Source organism: Papio anubis, chromosome 11 (genome assembly GCF_008728515.1).
Source record: "Papio anubis isolate 15944 chromosome 11, Panubis1.0, whole genome shotgun sequence".
NCBI classification, from domain to species: domain Eukaryota; kingdom Metazoa; phylum Chordata; class Mammalia; order Primates; family Cercopithecidae; genus Papio; species Papio anubis.
Genome location: NC_044986.1, coordinates 25,992,955 through 26,012,428, shown reverse-complemented (window position 1 = coordinate 26,012,428; position 19,474 = coordinate 25,992,955).

The window sequence follows — 19,474 nt, the reverse complement described above, 5'->3', positions numbered from 1 at the left end:
TACAGTCAACCCAAACCACACTAATCCCTTCCTCAGAAGGGGTAAAGTCTTTGGGTGATGTTTACTATTTTCTTGATAATGTATAAATTAAATATCATGCTTTAAGATTAACAATGCCTAAATAACGATATATAGTCAGTACATCTTATCTAATAAGCGAATAAGAGGGAGGAATACACAGATATTTGCTTAATAATTGTATATATCACATAACAAGGAAGAAATATTCATGACAATTACAGTCCTCATGTCTGTAACTAGTCACATGGTTGTAACTGGTATTTAAAACTGCCTTCATTTACTACCCATTCTGTATTCCCTTTGCCCTCAGCAAGTACTGTAGCTCACTGGTTTTTTGTTTGTTTGTTTGTTTTTGTGTTTTTTTTTTTTTACCTGGTGGGTTGAAAAAACCTTTATTCTTGAAGAATCTGGGTCATTTGTAGTCCTGCCTAGATGGTGGTGGTGTTGTTTTCCATTGACCTTAACCACAGAGCATGGATATTAACAGATACCCTAAGGTATCTCCTGTATCCTGTATTCCAGATACACTCTTTCTTACTTCCGTTGTGGAACAGTAGTATGATTTTACAATGGTAGTTTAGATCAGTTACCCCAGCCAACACCATAGTTCTCTTCTAGGCCTGTTGACATGGAGGCATGAGGAGCCTAAAGTGGCCAGTTCATTGACCTGGAACTGGCCAATGAACTCATTATTGTTCCAGGTCAATGAACTCATTATTGTTCCTCCTGGTGGAAACATTTTCCCCTCTGGAATTAAGACCTCTAAGCCCTTAGAGCATAAAACCTTGAGAACAGAGTACACATTTTGTTATTGAGTCACTAGGGGTAACAGTGTGTTGCCACCCCCATTGCCACCCCTTGATTCCTGGACTCATGAATCCTGGACATGGAAGAAACAGCACCATAAATTGGATGCTGATTCAGAGCATATACAGCCTTCTGCAGAACTTTGCCCCAGCCCTGAGATATATTGCCACTTAGCTAGTGCTGTAACCAAAGCTCCAAAAGGTCATTCCACTGTACTATCAAACCAGCTGCTTCAGGAGGGTGGAGAACATGGTAAGACACGAATTTCATTAGCATGAAATTACCATGCCTCTTTTGTGGTGAAGTGAGTTCCTTCATCAGAAACAATATGTGTGGAATACCATAATGGTTAGAAAGGCATGATATATGTTCACTGATGGTAGTTTTTGCAGAAACATTGCATGCAGTGAAGGCAAGTGTATAACCAGAGTAAGTGTCTATTTCAGCAAGAACAAAACACTGCTGTTTTCACGATGGAAGTTTATCCAATGTAATCAGCCTGTCACGAGGTAGCTGGCTCATCACCCAAGGGACTGTTACCATATTGGGGCTCAGTGTTGGTTTCTGTTACTAGCAGTCCTGGCACTCAGTAGTGGCTGTAACGAGGTTGGCTTTGGTGAGTGGAAGTCCATTTTGCTGAGCCCATGCATTACCTTCATCCTTGCCACCAGGGCCCCATTTTGTTCACGAGCCAATTGGGTGATGACAAGGATGGGTGGGGGAAGAGACAAACTGGTATCCACAGAATGGGTCATTCTATCCATTTGATTATTGAAGTCCTCCTCTACTGAGCTCACCCCTGGTGAGCATTCACATGGGATACAACTTTCGTATGTTTTGTTCACTTATCCTACGTAAGTGAACATAAACCTTCCCCAAATTTGTCACCAAGGTTTCAATCATGTTTTCCCAGATATCTGACCATTTAGCTAAACCATTAGCCACAACTTATAAATCAAAATGTAATCACAAATTTGGCCATTTCTCCTTCCCAGAAAAGTATGAAGCCAGTAAACTGTTGAGAGTTTTGCCTACTTGGAAGATTCTTCTTTCCCGATGTCCTCAAGGATGTCCCAGAGAGGGACTCTAGTGCTGCAACTCTCCACATTTAGGTAGTGCTTGTGTATCGTTGAGGACAATGAATACTACCATCTGTAAACCAGGCCTTAGTCTTATCTTCCTCTGTTAACTGATCATAGAGAACTACCCAAAGCAACATAAGTATAGGTTGGCAGAGATAAGACAATATGGCAGGAGCAAGAACCATGGGCATTAGAGACATTTCTTCATGTAACTTATTTCATCTTTAGGGTCTGCTTTAGGCTGGTTATGTATCTACTATTTCCATCTGATAATGAAGTGTTGCTATGCAAGCTCAGTTTTATGACTTGGTGGGTCAGATAACACCCAGTTTATGATGGGCAGCTTGGGTCGCATAGTAATTTAGTGGACTATGGTCAAACATTTAGTTTCCACTAAGGCCCAGTAATAGGCCAAGAACTGCCTCTCAAAAAGAGAGTAGTTATCTGTAGATGATGGCAGGGCCTCGCTCTAAAATCCGAAAGGATCATGCTGTGATTCATCTATAGGGGCGGGCCAGATGCTCCAATTGGTCTCTTTCTCTGCCTCTGACACTTCAGGCACCACTGAATTTGCTGAATCACATGGCTCAAGAGGCAGAGCACATTGCATAGCAGCCTGAAGCTGTTGCAGAGCCTTATTTTGCTCTTGGGCCCACTTATAATGAGCAGCTTTTCAGATCACTTAGTAAAGAGTCCAGAGTAATACACCTAAATGAGAATATGTTGTCTCCAAAATCCAAAAGGCCCAGTAGGTACTGTGCCTCTTTCTTGATTGAGGGAAGAGCCCGATGGAACAACATATTTTTCACCTTGGAAGGGATGTCATGACATTCCTCACACCACTGGGCTATTAGAAATTTTGCTGAGGTAGAACGCCCCTGGATTTCAATTGAATTCATTTTCTACCCTCTGACATGCAACTGTCTCACCAATAAGTCTAGAGCAGTTGTTACTTCTCTCTCACTGGGTTCAATCAGCATAATATCATTCATGCTACATCTTGTAGGAAAAAAAGATGTTCAAGAACCCTGCAGAAGAAATTCTGACACAGGCCTGGATAATTTATAGACCCCTGAGGCAGGACAGCAAAGGTATACTGTGGGTCTTGCCAGCTGAATGCAGACTGCTTCTGGTGTACCTTAGGGACAGGGTAGGAAAATGGAATTTTCCAGATCAATAGCTGCATACAAGGTACTAGAGGATGTGACCATTTGTGCAAGCAATGAAACCACATCTGGTACAGCAGTTGCAACTGGAGTCACCACTTAATTAAGCTTGTAACAATCCACTGTCATTCTCCAAAATCCATCTGTTCTTTTTACAGGCCAAATAGGAAATTGAGCAGGGATGTGGTGGGATCACCAACCCTGCATCTTTCAAATTCTGCACAAGTCTCTACAGTCCCCCCAGGAATGCATCACTGCTGCTGATTTACTATTTTCTTAGGTAGAGGAAGTTCTAATGGCTCCTACTTGGCCTTTTTCACTATAATAGCCCTTACTTTGCAGTTCAGGAAACCAATACAGGGATTCTACCAGCTGCTAAGTATGTCTATTCTAGTTATGCCTTAAAGACTGGGGAAATAACCACAGGATGGGTTTGGGAACCCACTGAGCCCACGGTGAGAGGGTCCTGATCAAAAACTGTATGGATCAGATGACCTCCATAAGCTCCGACTCTGGATGGAGGGTCATGGTGATATTTTAGATCTTTTGGAGTCATGTTAGTTCAGAGCCAGTGTCTAGTAGTCCTTAAAAGGTATGTTTACTTCCTTTACTCCAGTGCATAGTTACCCTGTTTAAAAGGCTGTAGGTACTTTTGGGGAATGTTGGGAGAAATATTAGCAGTTTAAAATAAATTTTTGTTAGTGTACCAGGGTCCTTCCTTGAGGAGGAATAGCCTTGCTTTCACTCAAGGGGTTCTGGGTCTGTAAATGCCTTAGGACTTAGAATTGATTGAGAGGCTTTGACTTTGTTTATATGATTTGAGTTAGACTTTTGTTCACTTGGACAGGAACTTTTCTGCTTACAGGTCAAGTAAACATTGAGTGGGCTTCCTATCTATTTCACTTCGAGAAACACCAGGATTAACTAGCCAACACCATAGGTCTGCATGAGTCAGATTATTCTGATTGCTGCATTGAATCTGCTGTCCAGTAAGGAAACTATGCCCGACTTTCTTTTGCTGGTTGGGTGCCTCCACTTGGCCCCTGTCACTCTGGGATCCAATTATTCCTACTGTATTTAGGTTTCCAATTGAGTGGCTGCAGTTCTTACTGTGAGGTCTCATACAGAGAAGAACATTCATGGACTACTTCAAGGATGCTAGGGTTCCCTTCACAAATTTATCTCTCAAAATTTTGGTGAAAGGTATGTCTTCTGGAACCTCCTAGTGTGGGAGAGTAGGTCTTATATGACAAATTTACTCTAATTTTCCAATCTCTCCAAGCCTTAGTATCTCTTACTGTACATTAAACCAAGAAAGGTTAAGCACCTTTAATTCATTCACTGTGAGCCATATTTTGATCCATGTTTCAGCCAACCAACCAGCCAAACTGTTAGAGCCCTTTTCAACTCTGTGAGATGTAATGCTAAATGAAAAATCTTTGTTTAGTGGGTCCATGTCAATAAATTTGGTTTGATCCAACTTTATGCTCCTTCTATTATTATTATATACCCTTAATATTATCCCCATGCATGTTCCCCAGATTTCTGCTTGTGTAAGTTAGAAAATTCAAGTTGTTATTTTGGATTATAGCATACCTCACTAGAAGTCATATATTGTACTTCACCTTTAGGGGCCTGCTAGGGTCTAGATATAGGTCTAGATGCAAAGATGGGTGTTGGGAGTGGGTCAGGAGTAGAGAATCAGCATTGCCTTGCATGGAAACTGCTTTAGGGGATGCCATTACCAATTTTTTCAGTCAATGAAAGGTTAATCCCCTCAAATAAATGTGGAAAGACCAGTGTGGGTGGTCACTTCCTCTGGCAAAAAAAAAAAAAAAAGACTATGTCCTTCCATTTTCCTATTTTCTTCCTTAGATTATATCCTACTTGAAAGCACCACACCTGTATCTGCCTCACTCACCCCTGAATTCCAATAAGAATGGCTTGCATGATTATAAAAGCCAAAAAGTTCCACAATTTGCTGCCTGTAATCTGGAGAAGCAGAAAGGTTGATGGTGTTACTCACTCTGAGTCCTAAGGCCCAGGAAACAGAAGCAAGGATGTCTGAGGACAGAAGATGAATATCTCACTTCAAGGAGAGAAATAATGAATTAACCCTTCCTCCACCATTTTGTTCTATTCAGGCCCTCAATAGATGGCCTTTGCATTGTTGAGGGTGACTTTTTTACCCAGTCTAGCAATTCAAATGCTCTTCTAGAAACACCCTTGTAGACACACCCAGAAATAATGTATTACCAGCTTTCTGGGAAAATCTTAGTCCAGTCAAGTTCACACATAAAATTAACCATCACACAAACATATAAAGAATACCTTTGTAAAGAATAGAAGGCATTACTAAACTTACCACTTTGACACTTCGATAGAAAACATCTATATATGCCTTTCTGTGCACTCAAAAGTAACTATTATAGTGATCTTGGCATTTTCATTACCTTCTATTACTTCCTTATGGATGTCTCAGGAAATAAATTATTGTTTTGGCATATTTTAAAAATGATATGATAATGTTATACATTCATTAAATTGCATTTTTCTGTATTCATATGCAATTTGCCTTTTGCAGTCAGCATTATGTTAGGAAATAAAATCATGTTGATATATATGTCTGTTCTGGATGCTGTGGTATACTATTCAGAGTTCCTTTTCAGGATCCTTAGAACTGAGCTACTCATTCCTTCAGCAGCTGGCTGTTTTGGCTGCTGATCACTCTCTGCTGAGACCCTTTCCAGGCATTTCCTTCCCTAGATTCCCTTAGCTAAAGGGATCTGACTTGCTGTATGTTACACCTCCCCAGGAGCAACTGTCCAATGACTGGTGGGTGAAATTACAAATACATAACCCCCTTTCCTGATTTTGGTTGACTTTGAAAAGTTATCCCTATTTCAGAGCTCCACATAGGATAAGCTGAGCTCTTTGTTCTGACTGCATCACTGTAAACATTTCCTTCTGCCCAGTCCTACTTCCTTTATTCCTTTATAGGTGTTGTTCCCAAGAGCAATCACTAATAAATTTTCTTGGTACAATGTCCGAGTCAGAGACTGTTTTCTGGGAACTTGGCCTCAGATAATGCTTTCTACATGAGTTGGTTTTACTGCTGAATAGCATTCTATTGTATAACCATATTGCAATTTATTTATCCATTCTACTATTGAAAGGAATCAAGATTGCTTTTAAGATATTTAATACTCTTATAGATCTTTCTGTGTGCATATTTGAGCAGAATTAGCTAGGCGTACCCCTACAAATGTATTTGTTGGGTTATAACTTTTCTTACCCTAACTTTGAAAGGAACTATGAGGAAACTCCAAAACTGTAAAATTTGCATTACTCTGAATCTTCACATTAAAAACTTCAGTTTTCCAATACTAGCTCTTGATACTTTGGGCACTGACTTCTATCAGAGGATATTCTTTGCTGCCAAATTTGCCCTAGCGTTGTTTCTCAATGCTCTTAAAAAATCTTTGGTATCTATTCAAGGACAAGGGCCCCGTTCTTCCTCGATCCAACAGGATTCTTATTCTTTTACTACAGTGGCATGATCTGAAGTTACTATGATTTCCCAGGGTCCAACATGTAAGAATTCCTGTTTCTTAACTTTCAACTGTTCAGAGCTTTTTCATTTTATGCACAAGTTCTAACATCATTGAATTCTGCCTTTAAGATAAAAATAGACTGTGTTTATCTAAATACTATCTATGTTAACATGACTTTTGGGGATCTAATTCATATGCTCCTATTCCTCTTGTGTTTTGACATCCTTAATATCCTGTTTGGGGGATCATAACACCTCAAGCAATAACATTGCTGTTTAGATTATCTGGTTCATGTAACAAGCTGGGCTTCAGCTTAGGTATGCTTATCTTCAAGTTATTAATATTCTAATGTTTACAATACAGTTTATTAAAACAATTTGAACTCTGTAGTAGTCAGGCTATCCTTCAAAGAAAAACATATGTTAATTGATCATTTAAGAATTTACTGCCTAAAACAGAGCCTTCTGTCTCAGAGCTGACACTATTACTGATATTTTTTTCTTTACTAACAGTTAATTTCGCCTCCAGAATTCTTGTACGAATGGGTAATTCCTACAAATAAAGTAGGAATTTATAGAGAGTTTGAAAAATTTTTTGTTGTACATTTACATTTATATGTATTTATATTAGCTTTCGAATAAGACTTTAACTTTGCTCGTAATTTTGTGTGAAATTTAAATCAATGTAAATGTGAATTAAACAAGCTATTTCCTTTATATATGACTTCACTGAGAGCCAGAGGGTAGAAACCTCTTTTCCTGTTTCACTAGGGCTGTAGTAGACGTAGGAACAGGACTGAGTTCCAGTTTGTTGTGTCCCATAGTTAACTCTTCTGACCTTCTCTTCCCCGTAACATATAACAAGAAATCCTGTGACCCCTAGAATGAAATCATTTTACTTTATAATACAGAGGCCAAGACTATCCAGTTTTTGCTCCTGTTGGGTTCCTTCCTTGCCTGGGATCTCTCTACTCTGTATTTGTGACTGTCTCACATGAGATGGAAGCTCTTACATACAGAAACAGCTTTTTGTACTATATGGATAAAGAGCAAAATGTAAAAAAAATCTCTGCAGCTTTCATTAACTTATATGATGGAACTACTTATAAAACATTTTGTTAAATATGCCTTTTTCTAAGAAGAAATAATCAGACATATCAACTATGGAATAAGAAAAACAAAAACAAAAAAACTTTCAACAACTCGTGATCAAGAAATAGGACATACAGAATACACTTCATTTTTCTGACTCCAAGGAAAGCTCTCACTGTGACATCAGCCCCTAAATATTTTGATTGAGCTGTCAGCGTAGAGTGTTGTAGTAAAGTTAAAATTTCAGAAACAGGTACTCTAGAGTCTTTATGCCAATTTTACCGTGGATGAGCTAACTGATCTTAGACAAGTCACCTTAGCTCTCTGATTCTTGTTTTCTTTTACTGGAAAACAGGAAAACATAACATTTACTTTAAAATGCCTGGTTAGGATTAATGATTGTATATAAAAATAAGCCCAATGCCTGGTTCATAAAAAATGCATTGATAAATGAGAAATATATCCAAAACTAATTATATGAAGATAATTATTTTCATTATTTCTATGCATATTATAATTCTTGAAACTCAAGTATAAGCAAATATTCTCTATTCTTTTTTTTTAAGATGGAGTCTCGCTCTTGTAACCCAGGCTGGAGTGCAGTGACACAATCTTGGATGACTGCAACCCCTCTCCCGGGTTCAAATGATTATCCTGCCTCAGCCTCCCAAGTAGCTGGGATTACAAGTATGCACCACCATACCTGGCTAATTGTTTTGTATTTTTAGTAGAGATGAGGTTTCACCATGTTGGTCAGGCTGGTCTCAAACTCCTGACTTTAGGTGATCCACCTACCTCATCCTCCCAAAGTGCTGGGATTACAGGTGTGAGCCACCGCGCCCAGACTAATATTCTCTTTTCTTAAAACCTATAGTGCAAGGGGCCATTTCTCACCTTGAGAAAAGGGATTCAATGGACTGAAAGAAAGACATATCCCATGTAAGCAAGAAATAATGAATGTACAGTCCCCTTGGGAACACTGAAGGGAAGCACTCACATGGTATCATCAACAGAAGCCAGTGTTTGACTAGGGAGAGTTCAGAAGCAGTATCCAACTTCCTCTCTGGGTGATTCCTACCTTTCCTGAATCAAAGCAGCAACCTGACCTGCTGGGGTCACCAACACTCTCCTGTAATCATATTGATGCCCACAGGCCTCCACAGAAACATCTTCCACACATTCCTCCCTGCTTCAGTGTCTATATAAATACCTGGATCCTGTCACTGGCCACACTTAGAGTCTTTGTACATGGCTGCTTTCCTGTTTTTCCTCTTTTTTCACTTCATTGCCCTTGCCTCACCTTTCCCTGCCTTCATAATTGCACCGGGGGTACATATACGATGTAGAGACATAGCGGGAAATCAGGAAACCCCAAAGTGAACATAAACTCAGCCAAGAAAGTCATCAGGGACTGACAGCAGTGACAAAGCAGAATTTGCTCACATTCAGGAATGATAAATTCATTTCCCACCTTGCCTGCCCCTGCTGTGATTTTTCTGGGGCACAATTCACAGCCCTGAGAAGGGAGATGCTGTTTTGAGAACTTACAGGAACTCACAGACTGCTCTCTTCCACAGACTCCTTGGTTGCCTCCTGGCCCTCAGTTTGGAGTAGATGGAGAACCTGCGGTATTTCTGCATATTTGCTATGTGAGGTCCTCACCTACTGAGAGCTTCTCTCTCACCCCCACCGTTTCCTCCCACCCTTTAGAAACAAGAGGACTGCCTTAAGGCTCAATCATTTTCTTTTCTGAAAATTTTGCCACCTCACACACTACTGCGTAATTAATGTTTCTGTAAAGGGCACTGACCTTGGATTAGGGTATCTGGGATGGATCTAGGCTCTGTCGCTCACTTGCTCCATAATGTTGGGAAAGTTTCTCAGCCTCTCTGATCCTCCATCTTCTGATTGTTGAAACACAGATAAGCTCTCACCCAAATGGTAGTTGGGAGGGGTATGAGTGATGTGTACGAAGATGTCTTATATAGAGGAATTGCTTCCTGAAAATTAGCCCAAGTTATTATCATGTCATTCTTCTGCTCAAGAGCCAATAGTGGCTCCTTATGCCTTAAAGGTATGGGCCCAAATTCATTTGCCGTCTGTCTTCTTACACAGGCATCTGCAACCCCAGATTGTACTTATGTGGCTGTGGCTCTCATGTTTCCCTTTTCATGTTTCTCAAGTGTATATAAATAATGTACATATTACTTTCCATTGGCTGATCACCTTTTCCTGTCTTGCATGCACACTGAGCTCCCTTTCCCCTCATTACCTTGACTGAGCTTCTCCCTACATGGCTCACCTTCCCATACATTTATTGATAAAAAATGTTACACAGCCACAGAATCTGGTCACTTTCGTGGGTGGATGTTTTGCTAATTTAATCATCAACTTTGCATTTATTCATCTACTTGTTCAATAAATAACCCCAAGAACCCTGTGCCAGACACACTGGAATTCAGCGAGATGAATAAAGCAGACAGAATTACGCTCTCAAGTAGTATATAATCAGAGGAACAAAATAGAAAAAATGGACATAGAGAAAATTGCTTACCTTGACAGCAAGCACTAGTTTCTCTCTTGGTGACAGACTGATTTGTTGAGTCATTTTAGTTAAAAGCTATGTGTAGAAGGCAATGCTCTGAGTATCTGATGCTAAATGTGGGTAACCTAAACTTATAACGGAAACAGATTTGGAGTTTCCAGGGCAGCCTTGAAGGGAGAGGATGAGGAATAGACATGATACAGAGATGCAGACACTCTTTTCTGTACATGCAGTCCCCTTCCTCTGATTTATCCCAAAATATCTAGTAAAGTATATTTTACTGTAAAATGTGAGTAGTGAATGCTATTACCTGGGATGCTTATGCTGCTGGTCTGAGGACCATACTTCGAGAAGCACTATTTTCTGAAGGATCACAAGACTGTTTCTAAAAGGGTGAGTCATAATAAGACTTGGAAAGACCATCAAGATAGGAGACAGAGCTGGCTTCAGCAAATTTGTGAAATTAGCTGTTTGTTTTTGGTTCCCTAAGGTTTCCATAATCATTATTGCACTAATAATTGTCCAGTACCCTATATTTGTTCATTGCAGTCTCACAAGTAACATAGGACCAAAATTTATGATTTCAACATGGCATCTTCCAAAGTTTCCGTGGCCCCTGTGATTTGCTTTTCACCACTGGCAAGTGCAAAGTATCTCATAATTATGTTCCCATCCAGTCTTTAAGATTTGATCCAAATTTCCATGACACTTCTCTAAGGAGTATTTACGTTTAACACAAAGACATCTGAGATACTGAGATAGAGACTGGAGAGGGATATTTCAGGGAATGGGATCCAGGTGGCAACGCTTTCAGGCCATATAGAAAACCACTTACTAACAACTTCTGTCCACTGAGACTCACGTGTGTTATTACTCAGCATGCGGCCCACCTGTTAGTGAAATATACTTTTATGACAAGCTACACCCTATGTGCTTGCATACACACAGACCCATGCCACATACACTCACACAAATTAACACACACATATTCACGCACATTCATACTCTGCAAGAAACAAAGCCAAAGATTAATCCTGCTTCTTCTTTTGGTTGATTCTGCCTGATTTGTGCCAGGGGAGATCAGGTCTAAATATACATAAACACCAGAGCTTTTCAGTTCAATTAAATGTCCCTTGCGTACCTTAATTTGAGAGGAAATTACTGTAAATATTTTATTTAAAATTCAACAATTTTATTTTAATTGTTTTATTAATATTTTGTTAAATAAAAACATATTTGTTAGATCTTGGATTGTAAGCATTTTAAAGCTAGAAAGTTAGCAATATTTAATAAAGAAATTGTGGATTAAGAAACTGTTGTCCAGTAAATAACCGTTTTACTTAAAACAGTTAAAAGATGTAAAAGATAACTTTTTAAGTAGGAATTAAAAAAAAGGTTTATTAAAAATTTTACTGGACCAGGCCGGGCGCGGTGGCTCAAGCCTGTAATCCCAGCACTTTGGGAGGCCGAGACGGGCGGATCACGAGGTCAGGAGATCGAGACCATCCTGGCTAACACGGTGAAACCCCGTCTCTACTAAAAAATACGAAAAAACTAGCCGGGTGAGGTGGCCGGCGCCTGTAGTCCCAGCTACTCGGGAGGCTGAGGCAGGAGAATGGCGGGAACCCGGGAGGCGGAGCTTGCAGTGAGCTGAGATCCGGCCACTGCACTCCAGCCCGGGCTACAGAGCGAGACTCCGTCTCAAAAAAAAAAAAAAAAAATTTTACTGGACCAAATGGATGTTTCAAGTTTTAGGAGAGAGAAATACAGAAACTCTAAGTATATTTCATTTTATATGCCAAAAGTTTATTTTAAATAGCAGCAAATAGTGAAGTTGGGGAAAAATCTGCTATGACTGCATTATCGCTAACATATTTGGTGTAGCATTAACTTAGGTGTCAGTGAATACAAGGCTGGTGTCTGTACTTTTTCACTACCTTCTTCTACAATATCACCCTCAGCTTTAGCTGCGGATTCATATGTTTTTATATCTATCCTCATTGCCATCACCCTAGGCAAAGCCACCATCCTCTTCCATCGGCACTGGTCTTATTTCCTTCTAGCTGGGTCCTGTAGCTACTCTTGCACCCTGTAGCTCATTCTCCTCACTGGATTTAGAGTAACTGTTTCCAAACCCAAATACAGCTGTAGGAGAATGAGCTCTTAAAACAAAAACAAAAACAAAAACACCTCAATGACTTCCCATAATTCCCTAGGACAAAAGTCTATATCTTTAATAAGCAATAACCTCTCCAATATTCAATGTTGTTTTATCCCTGTCTCCTTTTGTATTTTAAAATTGCACAAAACCCTAGGGGAATCTAAAAACTGGTCTCTTTTCAGTGTCTAAGAGACCTTGTTCCAGCCTCCTGTGCAAATGTTTGACCTTTGTAAACACCTCTCCTCTGCCATGAATGCTTTTCACATATCATCCCCATCTACCCCTTTATCTATTATTTCCTCTTTATTCTTTAGATCTTTGTTCAGTCATTCCTTCCCAAGAGAAGCTTTCTCTGAGTCTCTTACCCAGGTCATATCCCCAATGGCACACTCTCAGAACACATGTAAAATACTGAATACATTTTTAATTTGACATCTTTATCCTCTGTTAGACTGTAGTCACTATCAATGCAAACATATGTCTGTCCTCACCATTGAATCCCATTTGCTTCAAGGACAGGACACAGAAGGAATTCAATAAACTCATGGAAAAATGAAACTCAGGTTGGTCTTCTCACTGGCTTCTTAAAGGAATGAGCACATTGTGATCCTGCTCTTTATCCTCGAGAAAGACCTGAGGAAAGTTCCCATTTCCAATTAAGCACAGCCTAGCCTCTCTTAATAGCTATTCCTAGTTCTGTCATTCATTAACTCAACTTATACTTTCCATAAACATGTGTAACAAGTATCTGTACTCTCCTTCTATGTGTAGGAAACTTCTCACTTCATAAGTATTGAAAGAAGGCAGAATTTACTTCCTAGTCTGAAGTGAAGATGCTAGCTACTCCCTTTTCCAACTTCTCCTACAGCTAGAATGCAGGGATGTGATCTAGACTCTGCAAAACGAGTGCACTCACATCTACTTTGATTCCAAAGCTAGTGAGGCAAAAAAAAAAAAAAAAAAAAGGTACAACACAAGAGATGATGGAGTTCATTTTGGTGAAGATGGCAGCAGGGAAAAAATTTAAAAAACGCATATCCAAGATCCAGAAGCAGTAGTGGTAACAGTTCACTCACTCTTAGGTACCTGAGTACAGTGGTATCATCATGGGATATGTGGCATGACTTTGGCTATTTTTTTTTCTGTTTGGTGTGCAAGCATGATTTTTCAGTTCTCTAAGAAATGCATCGAACTACTCAATATGTCTTAGTAAATTCACTTTCTGCTCAAATTAGGCAGAGTCAGCATCTTGTAATTGCAACAAAAAACTCTAACTCACTAGCCTCATACATATAGTCTGAAAAGAAAGGCAAGTAAATAGTCAGTTACTATGTAATGTTACTCAAGGGTTTATTAAAATCTATTTACAAATGGTCCATACGTCTTGCCTATACCAGGTCCTAAGACATTCTAGATTCACTAGTTGCTTGCCAACAATATTTATGGGAAGCAGTAGTTCCTTGAAAAGGCACTCTCAACATGAAATAAGATTTGCTTTTATTTGCAACACCTTGCCTCAAAAGGCACCTGCTGTTTCCTAGAGGTGGGAATTCAGTGGAAAAACTATATTTAGTCATACTGTTGGTCATAAAACCTTTGTGCTACAAGGGACTCTAAAAATCACCCAAACTAAACCCAAGTTTTGAATTTCCTTTCCTTTTCTGCAATGCCCAAGTAGCCATTACACTTTGGCTTTGAGTATCTATAGTGACAAGGAACTTGCAATACCACATCAAGGAAACTCTTCCACCGTTGAACAGTCCTAGATTTGAAAAGTTAGTTCTCAAATTAGCTCAAAATACATTTCTACCCACTTTGTTCATACCAAATACATCTATTCCCTTTTCCTCAGTTTGCAATTTATATCATTTGTCATGTTATTTTCCTACCTCTTCCTTTTCAGTCCATGTTAAAATAATAGTACAACATAGAGCTTTCTTTGCTCCCAGTTAGGATGTAGAAAGTTATCAAAAGCCATCACTCCTTCTTTAACTATACAAAAGCCTGAATAAATGAAAACAAGATAACACCTTCTTTTAAAGCCATGAAAGAATCTCAGACACAAAGAAATGTCAACTAAATTTCAAAGAGGATCAGTCTATTTTCCTAGGTGAGCAAGGACCACTGGCTGCTTTTGTGCTTGGAATCAGTTGCCTATTCTTTGTATGGGTTAGTGGGAGAGCAGACCTACAATATGTGAAGAGAGTTTTCTGGGACAAAGAGAAATCAGGAAACTTTTAATGACATTATGGGTTGTTAAGTACCATAACAGTGCAGACCCTTAAACACAAAATTCTCGCTCCTCATAGTTTTTACATCTTGTGGTGCTTCGATCCCAAAGACCTGCTGTAGAGAAGAATGGAACTCATCCTCAAAACATTCAAAAGTGAAGTTGAATTGAAACTAATTAAAGCTTCAGGTTGCCCTATTCAGATTAGCATCTGATTAAAATTAAGTGATGAGCCCTTCCTCATAGCTGCCTGACAGAGGAAAAAGCATGAGGTCTCTTGAAAAACAACATGTAAATTGTCTACTTCAGTCTCTAATGTTTTACAAAAGTGTCTGCCATACAATAAAAAATAACATAGGATAAACAACAAAGCATGGAAATACAACCCATACTCAAGAGGCGAATTTCCCAATAAAGAAAGGAAAAAAATAAATAGAAACACTCAAAAACAATCAATGTATTAAAATTAACAGGCAAGGACCTTACATGTATCACATATCTGTTAAAGAGTTTGAAGTGAAAAATAGACATGTGGGAGCATATGGGAAATTCTGATAAAAAATGAAAACTCTCAGGAAGAAACATATAGACATTTCTGAATTTAAGTTATTAAAAAACCCCAACATCTAAAATTAAAAATTCATTAGAAAAGATTAGCAGCAGAATGACACACAAGAGGAAAGATGATTGAACTCCAGGATAGGTCAATCAAAATTATCTAAACTAAAAAAGACAAAAATAAAATAAAATAAATTAAAAAACAGACCATTAAATATCTGCAGGACAAAATTAAATGATTTAACTCCATAAATTAGAGTTGCACATGGAGATACATTGAAGATGTAACGAGCAAAAAGTATTCCAAAGTAAAGAATGACATCAACCCACAGATCTAAGTACTCAGTAAGCCCCAAGCTAGAGAAATACAAAGAAGGTTACAGCAAGGTAAATCAAAAAAAAATTTTTTTAATTGTAAAAGGGGCCATAGAAACAGAAACATATTACATTTCGGAGAACAAAAAAAATGCCATTTGATACTTTATTGGGAACAAAAGACAACAGGATTATTTCTTTAAGATGATTTTAAAAACTTGACAATCTAGAATTCTATATATTGTTGAGAGAAAATAAAGCTGAAATAAAAATAACTTGATATAAATAACAGCTTAAAGAATTAGATGCCAGGAGACCTATATGACAAGAAATGCAAAAGTATATTCTTTAGGTTGAATGAAATCTGGGTAGATGAAAGCCAAATCTTTATGAAGTAATAAAAGGACCAGAGTGGCAAATATGGGGTAAAACATTATTTTAAAAATTTATACTGACAGAATGAGTGACTACTTAAAGCCAAATGAAACTGCAAAGTATTACAGAGTTCACAACACATAATGAAATACAAGGATTCTGCTTTCTCCATATGCTCACCAACATTTGTTATTATTTGTGTTTTTGATAATAGTGATCCTGACAGATATAAAAGGATATCTCATGGTGGCTTTGATTTTCATTTCCCTGATGTTTGTACACTGTTGGTGGAAGTGCAAAATCGTGCAGGCTATATTGAAAATAGTATGGAGGTTCCTAAAAAATTAAAAAATAGAACCACCATATGATCCAGCATTCGCACTGCTGAGTGTTTATCCAAAAGAACTGAAATTAGGAAACTGGAAAATTATGGAAGTTTTAGTGAGGTATAATTGACATACAGAGATCTGCACATATTTAATATATACAATTTGACAAGTTTAGACATCTACAAACACCTGTGATACCATCACCAAAATCAAGGTAAAAGACGTATCCATGATAACCGTGTGATGTGCCCAACTTATTCGCACCTCTATAAGCGTCAGCTTGCTCATTGTAAAGTTATTTACTTCATGTGAGGATAAATGAGACATTTAGTACAGTGTGATCTTGTAGTAAATACATAATAAATATTAGCCATTATTGTTAAGTCAAATAATAGAAGAGTATTCTGGAATACTGTTCCAGGGAAGATGGTAAGGAGAGTCAGTATTCAGTGCTTGGCAAGTCAATTTCCACAGTGCCATTTTAATCTTGTCTTCTTTTTTATTTGAATTTTCAGTTCCAGTCAGGTTGCTCAGGACCCAACTTGTGCACTCTCCATAAGATATTTACTGAAACCTAGTTTCCTTGTCTGGAAGCTGAGAAAGGTGATAAAAATATCTCTCTCAAAAGGTTGTCATAAGGATAAAGTGAGAGGATATAAAAGTTAAATTAAAACCACTATACAACTCTTTATTATCATTTCTTCTACTATGGTGACTTTGCTCAAATGATTGGTTTTAACTGGAAATGGCTATCCTTCATTGTTGAAATTCTAACCATTACTAAAATAAACAAACTCACCAACCCAAGCAACCAACCAACCAAACAAAAAGAAGAAAAAATTCTGTTTTGTGTTTTCTAACATGGTTCAATTCGAGTTCTTCTACCCTTAAGAAACCCTTAATCACCTCCTTTCCTTTTTATTGGGTAAAAAATTTAAACTATTTTATTACATTGGTAATATATTATAATAATTTAGGTGTGTGTGTTTCATACCCCTTCTATAACAATGAAAGTCATGGGCTGTAATGAAAGACTGGGTTCAAACCTCAAAGCTTTCTCTTAAAAGCCAGTTGATTTGGGCAAATTATTTCAGCTGTATGTGTCTCAGCTTTCTCATAAAGCAAGCAAGCATACTAACAGTGCCTATTCCATAGGTATAATACGAAGACTAAATGAGTTAAAACAAATGGATTGTCTAGAACAATTTCTCGCATATAGTTCACCCAATAAGTAACAAGCCACCAATATTATTATTGAAGACAAAGACTGCCTTTTTTCCTATAAATTGCCAACCACTAGTCAGTTTAAAAATTATAACTCATAAGATAATGGTTTCTGCAGCCCAAACAATGCTCCAGCCTGTTATAACTTATTTCCTCCCCTGTCAATCCAGCAACAGTTCTTTAAGTTCTGGGAATTTCACTGTATCCTCCCAGACAATTCCCCTCCCCTACCACTTGGTCTAATGTGGATCACCTGAGACATGGTAGGATCCCCATGAAGCCATCGGGCAGGAGATGGATAGAGCTCCAAGTGTGTTTTATTTAAGCAGCATAAACTTGGTTATGCTAGATATGTCTGTTCTCTTGATTTTAATGTTGGTATCACAGGTGTTTGCATATGTCTAAACTCATCAAATTGTATACATTAAATATGTGCAGTTCTTTTTATATCAATTATAACTCACTAAAACTCATGATTTTTCAGTTTCTTAATTTCAGTTCTTTTGGGTAAATATCCAGAAGTCTTATTTCTGGATCATTGTTGGTAGTGATTTTTGAAGGAAGAAAAAAACAATAAATGGGGTTTTGATTAGTTCCTATCCTCAGTAAAATTATTCCACTTTGGACAAATTCATCTAGCAGCGAATTGAAAAAAATAATACTATTCTGTGATACTTTAAACAGCTATCATGATATTGCTTTCATATCCCCATGGAAACCTTCAAAGCTCTTTCAAATACCCACCAAAATAAATAAAGTGTAAATTTTAAGCTAACTTTCCACCTTTAGAGTTTAAAATCGCTACAAATTCCTCAATCCTGCTAAGAGTTAGTCTCTACTTTGGTTTCTTCATGGGAATCACAAGAACTGCCAGTCAGTGAACATTAGTGGGAATTACCTCAATTTCCACCGCTGCTGGACATCTCCAAGATGCTGTCTGTCAGGCCAGTAAACATTCCTGGTACCGTCTCCTGGCCCTAAGACTCCCAAGAGGAAAGCAAAACAAAACAGTCTTTCCCTCCTATCCTGTCTCTTATTCTACAGAACCAATGCCTTCACTGGTTAACTTCCTACAGACTTTGACTAAGAAAGGTAATTTTCTTTAATGACCTCCACCTCTTTCAATCTGGGAGGCAATTTGGATGGGGTTACTCTGGTATAGTAATTAAGCCAGATTTTCATCTGTCACTAAAATGTTGCCTTGGTATTTGGATTGATGTGTTTGGAATGGGTTTGATTTCGTGCTGTGAACTTAAAATGCCCACAGGTTGCACTACCCAATTCTCTAAAAATAAATGTACCCTATATCCATGGTGTTAAAGTTCCCAGAGTTACTTTTGGTAGTTGTTGCACCATCACTCAAAAGGGTTTTGGAGCTTCTGACGTTAAAAAAGACAGAGACTCAATGGCAAAGTCTTTTTTAATTGGCCCCCCTGTTCCCCATCACTTCCCAAAAAAGTAATAGTGCTGAAATGATTTTTACATCAATAGAAAATTCTTGAAACATTTCATACCGATTAAACTTTACTCCTACCTAATTTTGAGGGGTAAGGTAGTTTATTTTTCTCCTGCAAACCAGCATATTATAACAAGAAGTATTTTTTCACTTTAAAAAGTAGTGATGGTGGCAGTAGTGGTGAAGGAAGAGGAGAGCAAAGGAGAAACAGATAACACTTCTAATATCTCCTCTTTAGATTTCATATTTTTTCCTGGGATAATAATAAAATTATTTTTGAGATTTCTGGGCATAATCGAATGAGTTATACCTTTAAGATGCCAAAGAAAATAGTTGTTATGGTATTTCATCTCTTTGTTTTCGTACTGATTTGTTCATTCCTTAATTTAGTCACAAAATATTTTAAGTGCTAACTCTGACCCAAACTCTGTATAAGACCCTAGGAAAGAGTAGTAAATGATTTACCTGTCTTTCTTGTTCATGGCTTACAATTTAATGATATATGTATATATATTAACAAAACATTAACAAAATGATTACTTGTGATCTACATTAAAAAG